At 42.3% G+C, this 16,763-nt stretch overlaps 1 protein-coding gene across 1 annotated transcript in view; it reads right to left on the bottom strand.

The window, feature by feature from the left end:
- The window catches only part of LOC122497295 (ALK tyrosine kinase receptor-like), a 145,511-nt gene extending 145,253 nt beyond the window's left edge, over positions 1-258 (bottom strand). Inside the window, exon 1 of the mRNA XM_043604219.1 lies at positions 136-258. The gene's annotated coding sequence lies outside the window, so the exon portion shown is untranslated. The remainder of the gene's footprint in view (positions 1-135) is intronic.
- Positions 259-16,763: the final 16,505 nt, after the last annotated feature.

Raw genomic sequence — 16,763 nt, 5'->3', positions numbered from 1 at the left:
TCAGAACCAGCTCCAAGGCACCATAGACTTCACTGTATAAACAAGCACATTCCCAGCTAATCATGGTGGCAGGCTATCAACACACTTAAGACAGCACGCTACCAAGGAGTGGAAGGGAAAGCCAGATTCACATACCTTCACTGCAGTTCTTCAAGGCAAAGAAGTCCACTGCAGACAAGCTTCGGTTTCCACTAGAGATGTATTCCAGGGCCACTCGGAATGGGTTCTCTGGTCGCCCAATTCTTCCCTGAAGCACTGTCCAACTGGTTGCATTGGAAAACAGAGGGGAAGAACATAGAGAAACAGTGGTGAGAAGCAGGTCTAACCTGCACAGAGCTTGCAATGATTTCAGGGCCCATGCTCTTTGTGGGCACCATCAGATGCGACCCCAGGGGCTCTGAGAACCATGATTCTGACGTCAACACACACATTTGTTTCCTTCTTGTCCCACCAACTCAGAGACCCACTTCTCAAAGCCACTGGGGCCAGTGGCCACTGGTGTTCCTTTTGTCATATTCTTTCAGGCAATTGCAGACCTTTGGGCTATATTAGCAGGTTAGTCTTACAGGAAAATAATATATGTTCTTAAGAAAACCTGTCAGCAGAGTGAAGGTTTATTGGTGTATTCATAATTATCTCTGGGAAGAATGTTTTTCAGATTTTTTTCTGATTTCAAAGTCTCAGAACCCTTGAGTTTGCTATATGGTTGCTTAAGGGAAGCTAGCAAGGGCTATTTATTTACTGCAGGAAAATTAAAGTGCACCGAAGCATGTACTTTGGGGTAAAAGGCACCTAAGATTGGCGTGAACTCTACAAAAAAGGTGCAAACAGAAGAAGATAGAAGTAAGTCGAATGGTGAGCTCTGCAGCCATCTCTGTTCAAGGACACAGACACCGCTGGAGAACAGAGAATAAGCTGAATGAACATTTTTTACACCTCACTCATGCTATTAACCTCTTAGAATAGCCTCCTGTCACTGATTGGAACATCAAATTTACTTCCCACCATTGATTCCGTTTTTTTAAAATATGTATAGTTATGTTGACAATTTTGCATAGTGGGTGAATTACCTGGACTATTTCATATTTTTTTCCATTTAAAAAATAGTTTTATTGAAGTATATTTGACATACAGTAAATTACATATTCTTTTAAATTCTTTTAAAAACAGTTTTATTGAAGTATATTTAATATACAAATTGCATGCCCTAAAATGTATAGTTTAGTGAATTAAAGTGTATGAATTAATGAGTTTTGACATATGTATATACCCATGAACTCCTCACAATATTTCATATTGTCCTACCATTATGTAAGACCATAGATAGGTTGGAAAGTACAAGTGCAAAGGAATTTAGAGAAAGATTAGCTTTTTGCGAAAAAAATTTTTTTAAAGCACCCCTTCTCCCGCAAGTCAAAGCAATGCTCACAGTAAAAAACATGAAAGGGGCTCCTGGGTGGCTCAGTTGGTTAAGTCCCTAACTCTTGATTTTGGCTCAGGTCATGATCTCACAGTTTGTAAAGTCAAGCCCTGCATCAGGCTTTGCGCTGGCAGTGAGGAGCTTGCTGGGGATTCTCTCTCTCCCTCTCTCTCTCTCTCTCCCTCTCTTTCTGCCTCTCCCTTGCTCTCTCTCTCTCTCTCTCTCTGTCTCAAAATAAAAAGAAATTTAAAAAAGTCCACCCATTCAGGAAAGGTAACAAAGGAAAGTAAAAGTCACCCAGAACCTCATTATCCAGATATAACTGTTGTCAACACTTCTGTAACCTTTTAGCTACGCTTTTATATAAACAAGACTATCTTGCTGTTATGTAAACGAAGAATCACTGAATTCAACTCTTGACACCAATATTGCACTGTATGTTAACTAACCAGAATTTAAGTAAAAATTTAAAAAGAAAAAGAATAAGGGGCGCCTGGGTGGCTCAGTCGATTGAGCATCCAACTTCAGCTCAGGTCATGATCTCACGGTTCGTGGGTTCGAGCCCTGGACTGGGCTCTGTGCTGACAGCTCAGAGCCTGGAGCCTGCTTCAGATTCTGTGTCTCCTTCTCTCTCTGACCCTCCCGTGCTCACGTTCTGTCTCTCTCTCAAAAATAAATCAACATTTAAAAAATTCTAAAAAAATAAAAGGAAAAGAATAAACAAGACCATCCTACGTGTGCTCTCTGTGACTGGACTTTGCCATTCAATGGTATGTCAGGAGACAATAAATATAGACTGCATGATTAGTTCAATGATTGCATATTTAATGATTTGTGCATTGCTTCTGAGTTTTCTTTTTCATTATCATGCTGAGGTTAACCCCGTGTGCTTCTGTAAAACTGCCTTAAGACAAATTCTTAGAACCCGAGTCAAAGTGTGTGTACATTGAAAACTCTGAGCATATTGTCAGTCCTCCAACAGTGAGTCAGAAAGCCCGTTTCTCCAACTGCTTGTTAACACTGGATCCTGTCAAATCTTTTCTGTCTTTGCTACCTTTTGGTGATGAAGTCATTGCCTAAGGCAATCAGTGGTCTTTCAGTGGGGTGCTCTTGGATGGCAGTTTTGAGTCTCCAGTCCTGCCATGTTGCTGGGCATACAGCAGGAATGTGCTGAGTGAAGAAGGTAGCTTTGTTCTCAAACTATGCTCTTCTGTAGTTAATTCAGATCACTGGAGCCAACGCCTCAGCCATTTAATACAAGTGTATTAAGTTTCCCCACAATAGATGCTGTAGAAGGGATTATTGCTGTTGTAAAGTTTGTTCCCTGTTACTGTACCCAGCAGGATTTCTATCCAAAATAAAACCAGTACAATTGAATAAGGTAAAGGAGGCCTTTCGGTTTAAATGTGGAGCTGTCAAAGAAAGAAATATCTGAAAAGAAAATGTAAACATGGGGTTCTTAAGAAAAAAACAAACGAGACAAAGAGAGCAGAATTTTCCTTGTTCTTCTGAAAAAGAAAGAAACTTATTTTTTGAGGAAAGATGGTGGAGAAATGCATGACTATTCACATTCTGCCAAAATCATAGCTCTCTGCTGCGAGGAATGATGGATTTTAATCCAGGTACACTGTGGCCCTTGACAATGATTTCCATTTCTATATTGGCACTAGCCCTCTGGATAAATGTGTCAAGAGTTTTAGGAATTAGTTTCTGAGTTACTGATGCAATAACTTTTGTCTGAAATTCTCTGGCCTCCCATAGTTTACTGCTGCAGCTTTAATAACTTTCAGGGCAGTTGCCAAACATGTATTTTATAACCAGGGAAGTTGGGATAAGAAAAGGGCAAGCTTGTACCTAGGGTCAGCTTTGTTTAAGAGACAGTGGAAACCCCAGGAAAAGCAAATGCAAGCTCTCTTTTCTGTCTGCCTCCGTTTTCTCCGCTTATATCCCAGCAGTCATGAAACTCCCTTATTGGGGTTCTGTTTTCCTCTTTGGCTGTGGCAACTCTACTTGGGCTTGCAGGAGGGAAGGTTATGTTCTGACCTAGATCCTCCTAGAGACAAATGTGCAGCTGTGTCCATGTGTTGGGGATTTGTGGCTATCTTAGTACTGGTGCTTCAATCAATCAACTTGACAGTGTGGGGAGTCCATCTGGATTCTGGGAAGCCAGAAAGACTGTATGGTCAGCCTGTCACCATCCATTATCTTCCAGTTGTCTCTCCAGAGCTCTCCACTTCCAGTTTTGGCTCTGCCCCTCATGTTTCTGATGACTCTGAACAAGGCACTTTACTCTGAATGCCTGAAATTTTGCACGTTTTCTGATCAATGTATTCTCAACCAGAGAAAGTATCTCCAATTTTGTGTAAATTTGCTGAGAAAAAAAAAAACCTGACCACACATTTTTGTCGAGTGGCTATATTATACTGAATAAATTAGAATCCATCAAAAAAAAAAAAAAAGGAAGCAGAGTTGGTTTGTGAATATCAAGGTCCATTTCTGACCCAGAGACTGGAAACCCCCGGAAAAACAGAGGCCATTCAGTGGGAGCTGAATCCTGGATTCTGGTTTTGGATTTGCATGGGCTGGGGCAAGTTCCTGTACCTCCTTGGGTTTTAGTTTTTTTTGTTAGCAGAATGCAAGGATTGGATCAAAAGTTCTCCAAGGTCCATTATTGATCTAATGCTTATACTTCTCTAGCAATTTGCAGGAGTCCTAGTGACAAAACACTTTATGAAAACCCTGAAGGCTGCAATACACAAATAATATTCTACAGAAGGTGGAAGAAGTGATTAGGCAAAGAATTACAGATTTATATCTGCAAAGAGACTAAGTTCCATCTCCTCAGAGAAATGGAAAGACTTGCCCAAGGTCACATTTTTGGTTACTGCAGACCTAAGATTAAAATCAAGTATATTATTGCTCCCAGACTGCAAGAACAGGAGTCAGTGTAAACTATGGATCAGCCTGTATATTCATTTGCCATTTCATATCACTGGTGTCCCAAAAGTAGGAAAGGAGGTGTCTCCTTTGCATTATTAGAAGAATCACCAGTCTGGGTTTTAAGGGTAAACAGGCCAGCCAGACAATAAAATACATTGTCAGAAAATTCACACACAAAACAAAAAACCCTAAGAAGCTCTCGCATGGAAACAAGAATCTCCAAAGCTCCCACCACTCCTTACTAGAAGAGTCTGTACTTGTTTAAAGGAAACTGTCAGCACATCTGATGTGAGGCAGCTGCTGACAAGATTGAAGGGTTGGCAGCCATGACTCAAGAGGATGAAGACACACAGAGTTATTTTAAGTCCAGAATGAAGGGGCACTTTTTGATAGTCTGTGAGGACTATGGATGGTGGTTGACAAGACAGAGGAATGTGTATTAGTTTGCTACTGTATGATATTCTGATAGGTATGATGTTGACATAGGGCTGGCTCACAAAAGCAAGCCCTCAAACTACATATTATTTACTGGAATGCCTTTCTGAGATGGTTTTAGCTGTTGCAGTATCGCAAGGCCTAGAGTCAGCTCTCAGCTCCACCATCAGCTTAGCTAAGGGACCTTAGGCAAGTAATTTAAGTTCTCTGATATTCAGTTTCCTTATTTTTAAGACGGAAATCATGCCTACCTCACCAGATTGTTGTGAGGATTTGTCAGAAGTTCGATGTATGTGAAGGAACATCCTTTGGGGGCTCTCCATAGTGGGAGCTTTTATTTATTTATTTATTTATTTTTAAAAAAATTTTTTAACATTTATTTATTTTTGAGACAGAGAGAGTCAGAGCATGAACAGGGGAGGGTCAGAGAGAGAGGGAGACACAGAATCTGAAACAGGCTCCAGGCTCTGAGCTGTCAGCACAGAGCCCGATGCGGGGCTTGAACTCACGGAGTGCGAGATCATGACCTGAGCTGAAGTCGGACACTTAACCGACTGAGCCACCCAGGCGCCCCAAGTGGGAGCTTTTATTATAGAAGACCACAGTTTTCTTCATGGAATGGTACTGGTCCATGAAACTATTAGCATCTCAACTCATTTATGAGATTCAAGGGGGAAAGGAATGTAGATAAAAGAATGGGAGAAAAGCATTTGCAATTTATCAATAGCAGACATCTTATTTGTTTAAACCAGAAAGAATTCTTCATTTTTAAATGGATTCTTCATGTGTTAAGCACAGCCCAAAGAAATCACGTTGAAATACCCAGACGACAAAATATAGTAGTGACTCTGATGGGAGGTCAACACTGTATTTAGAGCTCTCCAAAGGGCTCTCATCTCACTTTAGAGTAAAAGCCTCTCATTTACCTTTGTATCTTCCTGTAGCATGTGGAAAGATGCCTTGTGTTTAGAACTTGGTTAGAATTTGTTGAATTGAGTTGCATTTCTCAGGTATTTATCAGTGCACTATTGTACAGTAAATAAAGTATTAAATGCTCTGGGGAGCCTAAGGGTTTAGGATTTAGCTTTACACTCAAGGAACTTACAGACTAGTGAGAAAGAGTAAAAGTAAACACCAAAATATATAGTGAATGGCAGTATAGAAAAGCTAAGTGAGTGGCATAGGCCTTATGTACTATTAAAGCTTAGAGGGCAAAGTGATATCTCAGGTGGTGTGATCAAGGTGAGACTTGAGGGTGGGTTGTGCAGAGGGGGCAGGCAATGCAGAGATATTTGTGTGAACACATGAGCAAAGGCAATATAGACTGTGTATTCTGAGAACAGGAGGTCCAGGCTGGTTGAAGTCAATATTTTTCATTTGTCATTACAGGAGGGAGGTCCCTTGTGTCTTACACACCCCTTCTTAAAGCTAGGGTCATTCATCATTCACTCATCATTGTGTATCCATACTCAGTATTTGTTGAATGAGAGAACAAATGAATGAACACATTTCTGTTAAATCAAACAAGGTTCTGACATTCTTGGATAAAATTTATATTGTAGTGGAGCTGAGGTATCTAAAAGTTCACATCATTTCATTATCATTAGCTATTATCCATTCAGGTAATAATGATACCTTTCCTATTAGGAAAAACCTAAGGACTGGGAAAGTTTGGAGGTTGAGGGATGTTTACAGGTTGGTTCATCACATAGCTCTTGATTCTCCATTTGCCTACAAGTCTGTTCTAATGGAGCAGGGCCACGGGAAGCAACCATCAAACTACCTCTTGTCCAAGTACCTAGAACCCAAGGAAGGAATCAGAGAATTGTAGTAATTGAGACAAGAAGTGATCTGAGTGTTCAACCAAGAGAGGTCCCATCTGATGCGTGAATGTCCTCTACAGGGCAGGTCAACCTTGAACCCAGTCAATATGGATATTAACAAGAGTAACAATAAGAGTTAACATTATGGAAGGCCTACGGTATACACTACTTCCAGCTGAGTTTTAAACACAGGTTAATGTGACTCCACAGTTTTTAGGAATACCATCTTAAACTGCTCTTTTAAGCTTCTTAAGGTTAAAAACTGTCTTCTTGAGGCTTTCTTCCAACTTCTGGCCCTGGTGAACATGGCTGCAGGCCAGAAGATAAAGGATGTAGTCATCCACGTATTCTGTAGAGGTCACAAGGGCAAAGTCATTTAGACTGTGACGAGGCCCTTTGCCAAGACAGCCAAACTCATGGGTTAAGCAGAAGATGATGAAAACCACATATATTAGCCAACCAATGTGTCCCTTTCTGAGCTCAGTCACACGACTATTATTGTTAGTGAGCATAACATGGTCAAGGCTCCGGCCCTGCTGTTGACAGTCCTTTGCATGTCTCTTTGCTAAGACTCTTTCTTGACAAGTGTCCAGACATGGGTGTGAAGGTGTGAAGATTTGTTAGAAACAAGAAACTAAGCCTATGGGAGTTCATCTAGATCAATACAGAAACAAACAAACAAATAAACAAACAAAAAATGCCAATTTCCCTTCTCCCCTTAATCTTATCCTAAAGGAAAAACACACATAACTTTAAACTTTTTCTTAAAATATACCTTATAGTAATTCTGCGGCAAATATAAACCATTCAGCACTATTTTTATCGTTTCCATTAAATCAGCCTGCATTTAAAGCATTTTATGGGAGATAGCAGGGGAAAAATGCCAGATCAATGTAAATTTTAGTGTGAAGTCCTTTGTTGCTTGTTAATTTTCTGTAATAATAATAATAACATGTATGTGTATGAGGTTTTTTTTTATCCAGGTACCCTTGGATACTCTTCCTTGTTCCCTTGCCCTTTACAATTTCCCAAAAGTTAGACAGATGCGCTCTGGAAAGGATTAGATCAGAAATGAGATTATGAGGTTTCAGGTTGATTCTGGATATGGCTCCCACTGGTCCATGTTGGCAAAAAGCTCCCTGGAGGCTGAGCGGCATCTGGTTCTCCTGGAACAAAGGGTGTGCTCGCTGTGGCCATAGATGGATTCAGCAGAGACTTTAGCATTGGTAGCTAGAAAGCAGTTTTGGTTTACATCAGACATGATGTATAGGTGGCAGGGATCTGGAAGTTTGCACCTGGCTTTAGTAGGGTCCAAGAAAATGTTCCCAAACTATGTTTCTTCAAATTTTTCTTTCATGCTTTTGAGCAAAGAAAAAGTGAACGGGCACTTTAGCTCTCTTTAACTTCTTCTGATTTTCCTCCTTTCTGTCCTCCCTCCTTTCCTTCCTTTCATCCATCCCTCCCTTCCCTTCTTCCCCTTTTCCTTCCTTCAAGGGAACATATTAAGACCACAAACTCTGAGCCAGATTTCTGGTTTTATAGTCCAAAGTCTGTCTCTTTTTGGCTGTGACCTTCAGTCAGCCACCTAACCTAACCTGTCTCTGCCTGAGTTCTGTCATTAAGAAGTGGGGATAATAATAGAATCTTACAAGGGTGTTGTGAAGACTGTGTGAGGTAAGACATGTAGGGCACTTAGCTAACACTCAATAAGCCTTAGGTGATACTGCTCTTATTATGTTAGTGTTTCTTTTCTCTCCTAAATCTAGTGTGGCAGATGACCTTTCAAGGAACAACATTAGAAGAAGGTGGAATAGGAAACTGGCCATATGGTAGGATTTTGGGAATCTGGGGGCAACTTCCCACCCCAGAATACCAAGATTCATAAGGCCCCTTTCATTTCCTCCTGTGGAGATGAAGAGACAAAATATACAAATGCAGGTATCCCAGGGAACATTGTGCCAAGCACTTTATTGGTCTGTGTGCACGTTTATTTATTTTCTGCCTCTTTCCAGAAGGGATTTAAGGCAGAACATAAATAAAGCTATTTTACTTTATCTCGTTTAATATTCACAATAAATTCGCATGAGACAGATATTATCACCCCCATTTTATAAGCAAGAAAATTGAGGCTCAGAGAGGCTTACACAACTTGCCCATGTAGTAAATGATAAGAGGTGATATGAACCTGACACTCTTTATCTCAAAACTGCTGCACTTTCTACAACATCGCACATAGGTTTATGTTTATGCTAAATGCAAATGATTAGTTTTTTAGAAGAGCTTTTTGGTGGGTTGAGAGTGGTTAGTATTTGAAGAACAGCAGTGTGCAGAAAAGGAGGTATTCAAGAAATATTTTGGCTTTTTTTTCCCATTGTTGCCCCAGGCTACCCTATTCCTTCCCTCCTCAGGTTCCACATTATCCTAATCCAGGTTGGGATATGCAGCCTTGTGGGAGGCAGGATTCCCCCAGCCCCTAGTTGAGATGTTTTTCTTCATTCTATATTTCAGGCCAGGAAGAGGAGAGTGAATTTATCTCTACTGACCTAGCTCCTATATCCTTGCAAGTGGGGTGAACATAAGTAGACTGATCATAGCCACAGTTGTAAGGAAAATAACAGTTGAAGAAGTGCTCTTAACTGGCCTCATGTGACCAGTCAGCTTGCTGAGTTAGCATAATCTCTGCATTGCACATTCATTGGAACCCTTTGTGCCTCCTGGACGTTACTCTCCAGGACATCTACACCTTCCGCTCCCATCACCTGAGTTAGACACCTACTGAGAATCACTTATACTTGTTCCCAAGTCTGTTTATGCAGTTGTGCTCATCCAGTTGATGCAACATGAACAAGAAAAATTTGAATTACTTTGTAAAGACTAGTAGTGATAAACCACTACAAATAATTGCTGTTTAATTCAGTATATATGGGGCAACAGAAAAGATCAGGGGGGGAAAAAGCTTAAAACTCTAGAAGTTCTCAGACTACTTCCCAAGTGCTTTAAAGAAATTGAAACTGAAAATCATGAATGTGGTTTACGTAGAAAGAAAAAGCAGAACTCCAGTCAACAGGCCTATAGTGGAAGCAAAGGCTCTGGCCCTACGTCAAGAGACTGGTGGATTAGCATGCATTTAGAAGCAGCAAGCAAAGGCAAAATGTTTAAGGATGTTAGCTGATTCCCAAGCAACTGACAGTCCCAAGCTTGTCATCTAAGAGGGTTTCTTCTTTGCTCCAGGTTGTATAAATAAATACCCAGAGGATTCACCAGTGCTTTTTTTCTTCTTTTTAAAGGAGGTAACACTGAGTAGCAGGCAAAAAAAAAAAAAAATCAAGTGAGAGAAAACCTCAAAATGAGGAGGGAGCCTGAGAATCCTGAAGCTCTTCTCTCAGATCCTCTGTGTTTTGGCTTAGGTCCCACACAAGCCACTACATCCTCCAGCATCTGCTAAACATTCCTAACCAGAGAGGGACTCGGCTGGATTCTGGGCAAGGAATGGGAAAGGAGAGAGGGTTCAGTTGGTGCCATATTCCAGGAATCATTTAAAATTATGCAATGGGAAAAGATATTTGCAAATGACATATCAGACAAAGGGCTGGTATCCAAAATCTATAAAGAACTCACCAAACTCCACACCCAAAAAACAAATAATCCAGTGAAGAAATGGGCAGAAGACATGAATAGACACTTCTCTAAAGAAGACATCCAGATGGCCAACAGGCACATGAAAAGATGCTCAATGTCACTCCTGATCAGAGAAATACAAATCAAAACCACACTGAGATATCACCTCATGCCAGTCAGAGTGGCCAAAATGAACAAATCAGGAGACCATAGATGCTGGAGAGGATGTGGAGAAACGGGAACCCTCTTGCACTGCTGATGGGAATGCAAACTGGTGCAGCCGCTCTGGAAAACAGTGTGGAGGTTCCTCAAAAAATTAAAAATAGATCTACCCTATGACTCAGGAATAGCAATGGTAGGAATTTGCCCAAGGGATACAGGAGTGCTGATGCATAGGGGCACTTGTACCCCAATGTTTATAGCAGCACTTTCAACAATAGTCAAATTATGGAAAGAGCCTAAATGTCCATCAATTGATGAATGGATAAAGAAATTGTGGTTTATATATACAATGGAATACTACTTGGCAATGAGAAAGAATGAAATATGGACTTCTGTAGCAACATGGATGGAACTGGAGAGTGTTATGCTAAGTGAAATAAGTCAGGCAGAGAAAGACAGATACCGTATGTTTTCACTCATATGGGGATCCTGAGAAACCCAACAGAAGACCAGAGGGGAGGAAAATGGGGATGGGGGAAGTTACAGAGAGGGAAGAAGGCAAACCATAAGAGACTCTACAAAACTGAGGATAAACTGAGGGTTGATGGGAGGTGGGGTGAGGGGAAAATGGGTGATGGGCACTGAGGAGGGCACCTGTTGGGATGAGCACTGGGTGTTGTATGGAAACAAATTTGACAATAAATTTCATATTAAAAAATAAATAAAAAAATAAAATTACAGAAGTGAGCACAAGAGGGGATCTCAGCAGTGTTCCCTACTCTACAGGCTTGTCAGATAATCTCTCTGGTGGGGTGGGCTGTGGATGATCTCAGATTAGAGCCCGAGGTAATCATTTTGCCTTTCAAACTCCTTTTGTAAGGAGATGTGGGCACATCACCCACCAGCAGACAGTAAGAATCTGGAATTTGGTTTCCTAACTCTGTTTCTTCCAGTAACTTTTCAGCACCATCTGTTCTTTTCAAACACAACGTTTTTTTTTTTCAAGCTAACTCAATGCGGGCATTCCTTTTGTTTTTGTTTTTAAAATACATCCTCCTCAGGGTAAAGGAAAAAGACAACACTGACACCTGAAATGTGGCCATTTCTGTAGGATCCTTCCTTCAGAGCAGTCTGCCTTTAACTCGAGCTCTGAGTCCTGAGTGGGGCTGGGGTTGGGGCTTTTATCCTGTGCCCCTACCTCGACACCCCTGATTTCCCAGGCCTGAAAGCAGTCCTCCTTGCCCATGCTCACATGATAGCCAGTCGCCCATCTTGCTCCCTTGAGAGCCAGCCTTAATGCCATTTAATGTGTTAATGTATTGATTGGTTCAATATTAATGCAAGCCTCTGCGCCAAGCAAAATGCTGACGCCCAAGCTCAGAGACTCCATTTCAGTCATGAATCTCTGGCCAAGTAAAGCCACTCTGTGCTCAAACTCCATATGGTAGGGTAGACCTGGCCATAAACTGCAGCCCTGTAAGCAAATTCTGAGGCTGGGATAGTAGTCAGCTGGAAAAGGCTGGACGGGCCTGGACAAGCCCACAGACTTGCCCCACCAGAGGTGATCCCCTGTTCCACATGCTGCACCTGCCCCATCCCTGGCCATCCAGGGATGCAGAAGTAATTTCCAGAGGCACTGATACACAATGTTCTGAGTTCCTTGGCCCAGGGGGGCTCATTGGCCCTGCTACAGTGGTTATACTGTATCGTGGCAAGTATCATGGATGATGATGTATGACTGGCACGAATCTTGGAAATCACCACGTGTCTTCCTTTTGTGTGGCAGAGAAAGACTGAGGCCTGAACTATGCACCTCCATTCCATGGCCAGGGGAGAGTTCCATTCTATACCTTGTGTCCTGAATCATCTCTTTAAAAGCGAAACATGACTGTGCTCTCCAATGCCTTCAGGAGCTGCCTCTGGTTCCCAGAGCATGCCAGGGTTCTTTCCTGCCCCTATGCATGTGCTCAAGGTGCCCCTTATACCCAGAATCCCCCTTCTGCTTTTTCTCTGCTGGGCTTTCACTGATCAAGACTCAACTTGGTATCCCTTAGTCATCTGACTCCCAGATTGAATGGGGTGATTGGTATAGGGTTTAGAGGAGTAAGAGTGACACGTGCCTAACTCTACCCAGGAGGTTTTTAGAAGAGTTTCTTGGAGGATGTGACATCTGTTATTACTGGCTGGTCTACTGTGGTTCAAGAAGGGATGACAGAAAGGGTGGTGTTATGTATTTAATTGTGTCCCATCCCAAAAGATATGTTAAAGTTCTAACCCCCGGTGCCTCAGAATGTGACCTTATTTGGAAACAGGTTCTTTATAAAGGTGATCAGATTAAAATGAGATTATTAGGGTGGGTCCTAATCCAATATGATTGTGTCCTTATAATAAGGGGAAAATTGGATATAGAGACAGAAACATACAGGGAGAACATCATTGAAGAGGAAGGCAGAGAATGGGGTGATGCATCTATAAGGGAAGGAATTTCAAAGATTGCCAACAAGCCACCAGAATCTGGGAGAGGCATGGAACAGATTCTTCCTCACAGCTCTCAGAAGGAACCAGTCCAGCTAATGTCCTGAGCTTAGACATGCAGCCTCCAGAACCATGAGATAAGAAAGTTCTGTTGTTTAAGCCCTCCCAGCTTGTGGTACTTTGTTATGGTCACTATAGAAAATGAATATAGGTGGATAGTTCCAAGCCATCCCAACTAAGTGGAGAAAAAAACTTTAAAATATTTTTACTAACTCCTTGTGAATGGTTACCTGGTGATGACCAGCCCATGGACAGAAAGCTCACGGGCTACTGAAAAAACAACTCATTTCTCACAAAGAAGCCCCATTTTCCTTGTGGCAGGAAAGAATGCAGGACGTTTTCCTACACACTTACCTCTGCCTTCCAGGTGAATAATATCACCTTTGCCTTCAGGGAGGCCCACTACAGAGTATTAGGAAGGGCTTGCTAATAACCTAGGAATCATGGGCCCATTAGCTTCGCCTGGGTAATGCTCATACCTTTAAGCCATGCTTGAGGAAACTAATGGAATTTGGACTTCAAGATTTTACCATGTCAGCCATGTGGGAGCTTTCTAGAACCTAACAGCCAGAACCACTTGAGAGGCCATGAGATTGTGCCAATGGTATGTTCACCTGGGAGTTAATTTCTGGGCTGAAACTGGCAACACCAATTTTCACATGACATCAGAGGGTCAGCTCAAATAGTGACCTGGAATTTTTAAGGCATGCTGAGACTGTACTAGAAGCAGAGGCACATGGGGGAGTCAGAAAGTTCTGGGCTGGGGTTGAGGTGGGCAGGAATCCCCAGGAGTGGGGCCAACCTTTTCTCCCCTCTCCTGATTCATCTCAGACTTTGAATATTCACGGTTAGAAAGCTCTGAGCACTCAGGATCTTTTGGCACTGTCCCTGGCCCTATACTGGAAGCTGCAATTTTCTGGAATGAGCAGGCTCCCAGTTTGGGGCCGGTTCAGCCCTTCAGTGATATGTTTAATCAATAAGGGCTTGGGGAACAGTCACCTACAAGACAGGAATAGCCCATCTTCTTTTACCTGCCTCCCAAGAGATATATGCAAAGTGTCTTAGAAAGAGCTGTCTGAATATCCACTGTATTATAAATGTCACCATAGCCACTGGTAAGCCTGCAATGCAGTTTTGTTAAAACCAAACCAAGCAGAAACCTCCAAAGAGTCAATAAAAACTGACTCCTGGAGATGAGGTTGTAAAACTCATCTCTTTGCTCAGGCCTTGTAATCATAGATCATGGAAGCTGGAGTCTATCCAATTGTTTGGCGTGTTTCTCATGGAGCCAAAAGGGACGGCAGAAGCCCTCTTTTTCTCTCCAGTCTATGGCATCCTCAAAAGACACAGGACTGCAAGAATGGACTGTGACAAAGGCTGGGAATACAGAGTCCAGCATATGAACTCCTGGCTCGTGTAAGCTCTGTGGGTTCGCTCCGCCAACAGCTCATAACAGGCTCAGAGACATCATTCAAAACAGCTCTGAGCTTCTGATTCAAGGGTCTGATGGCCTCTGCACCAAGCAGGTGGTGGACACTCACTTCTGGCTCTTCATGCTCATAGAGTAGGGGTTGTGTGGCTGGTGCTGCTATGGGTGGATCCTGAAAGACGTAAAAGGAATTGGTGGTCTGCTAGCATCTCTGGCTTTGGAAACCTGCCAGTGATGTCATCCAAGCAATGATGGTAATAATTGTTATATTGCTGTTAGATTACTGTAAGTATCATAATGCCAACCACTCTTTGGACACAAATGCTACACCAGACCCTGTGAAGGAATTTGTCATAGCTATTTCATTTGAACCTTTCAAAAGCTGTGAGGGGAAGGTGTTGTTGCCACACTGTACAGATGAGGAAACTGAGATTCCAGCAGGTGAATTATCTTATTCTCGACTTAGTAAGTAACAGAGCTGAGATTCAAACCCAGCCCTGTCAAACTCCAAGCCTATGGCTGTCTCTGTGTGCCTCAGCTTCTCACAGAAGTAGGACACAACTTGGGCTACTTTAGGAGACCGAGGAAGATGGCCTCAGACACTCTGAGATCCTACAACTTCAGAGCTGAGAGGTATCCCAGAGAAGGCTGAGATAACAGTAGTTTCTTGAGGGCCTACTGTGGCAGAGCACAGTCCTTACCATGTGTATCAGGAGATTTAATAATGAGTTGGACTCAGCGTGAAAATGGACTCTCCCTCCCAAATATTCATGTCCATAAAGCTAGTTCTCCTTGGACTAGACATGGGCTATCCAGTTCAGCACACTAACTCCCATCTGAGGGGCTTTGTATTCCTGCGCACACCTTCTCATCTGATTCTTAATAGTCACCCTGGGTGACAAGCACACAGGCCTTCTTATCTTCTTTGTCACACAGCCAGGTAGTGTGGAATGGAGACTTACGAGGCTTGCTCAGAAGACTAGTTAGTAAGTGCTAGAGCTTTGTCTTGTGATTCCAAGGCTGGTGCTCTCCTATCTATCCCCTGAAAGATTACTGGAAGCAGGAAGGGACTCAGACTGTGGAGACTGGCTGCCATATTGTCTGCTTGACATTGGTACATGTGGAGACTGATTTATGATGTTCTCCTGTTACTAGAGTCATCCCTTGGCAGGAGATGAGGGGTATGTGTGGGGGGTGGGGGTGAAGGCTGTAACAAATATGAGTTGGGAGTTTCCTCCTTTCCTGGCATTTTCACATGAATGAAAATAAACATCAGTTCTTGTAGGATGGGGATAATACATGTCTCTTCCCATTTTACAGATGAGGAAACGGAGTCATGGAAAGCAGAAGGAAATGGAACTCAGTTCTTTAGGTAGGCAAAGCACAGACATTAGGAACCTAGGGCCATCATCTGGTGCCTAATCCTTATAGTGTCTTACTGAACTGAATTAAGGTAACTGGGGCCTTTTAGTCCTCATCTATGACTTGGCCCTGTATTTGTTTATGGGCATGTGACTGGGGGTGGGTCAGGGGCTGGAGCCCATGTTGAATTAAATCAGATGTCACTGAATATTTTACTACCAAGTAACTTAAAAGTAACATCTACATCACTCATCATCAGGGAAATACAAATCAAAACCATAATGAGATATCATCTCACACCGGTCAGAATGGCTAAAATTAACAACTCAGGACACAACAGATGTTAGTGAGGATTTGGAGAAAGGGGAACCCTTTGGCATTGTCAGTGGGAATACAAACTGGTACAGCCAGCCACTCTGGAAAACAGTATGGAGTTTCCATAAAAATTAAAAATAGAACTACCCTACAACCTAGCAGGTGCACTACTAGGTATTTATGCAAAGGATACAAAAATGCTGATTCGAAAGGGCACATGAACCCGATGTTTATAGCAGCGCTATCAACAATAGCCAAAGTATGGAAAGAGCCCAAATATCCATCAACTGATGAATGGATAAAGAAGACACACACACACACACACACACACACACACACACACACACACACACACACACGCTGGAATACTAAATGGTGATGAAAAGTATGAAATCTTGCCATTTGCAACAACATAGGTAGAACTAGAGGATGTTATGCTAAGCGAAATTAGAGAAAGACAGATATCATATGATTTCACTCATATGTGGAATTTGAGAAACTCAACAGATTAACATGACAGAAGGGAAAGAAAAATAAGATACAAACAGAGAGGGAGGCAAACCATAAGAGACTCTTAAATACAGAGAACAAACTGAGGGTTGCTGGAGTGGTGCGGGGTGGGGGATGGGTTAAATGGGTAATGGGCATTGAGGAGGACACATTTTGGGATAAGCACTGGGTATCATATATAAGGGATGAATCACTGGGTTCTACTCCTGAAGCC

Source organism: Prionailurus bengalensis, chromosome A3 (assembly GCF_016509475.1).
Source record: "Prionailurus bengalensis isolate Pbe53 chromosome A3, Fcat_Pben_1.1_paternal_pri, whole genome shotgun sequence".
Classification (NCBI taxonomy): Eukaryota; Metazoa; Chordata; class Mammalia; order Carnivora; family Felidae; genus Prionailurus; species Prionailurus bengalensis.
Note: the sequence above shows the minus strand (reverse complement) of the source record. Positions and strands in the feature narration are given on the sequence as shown.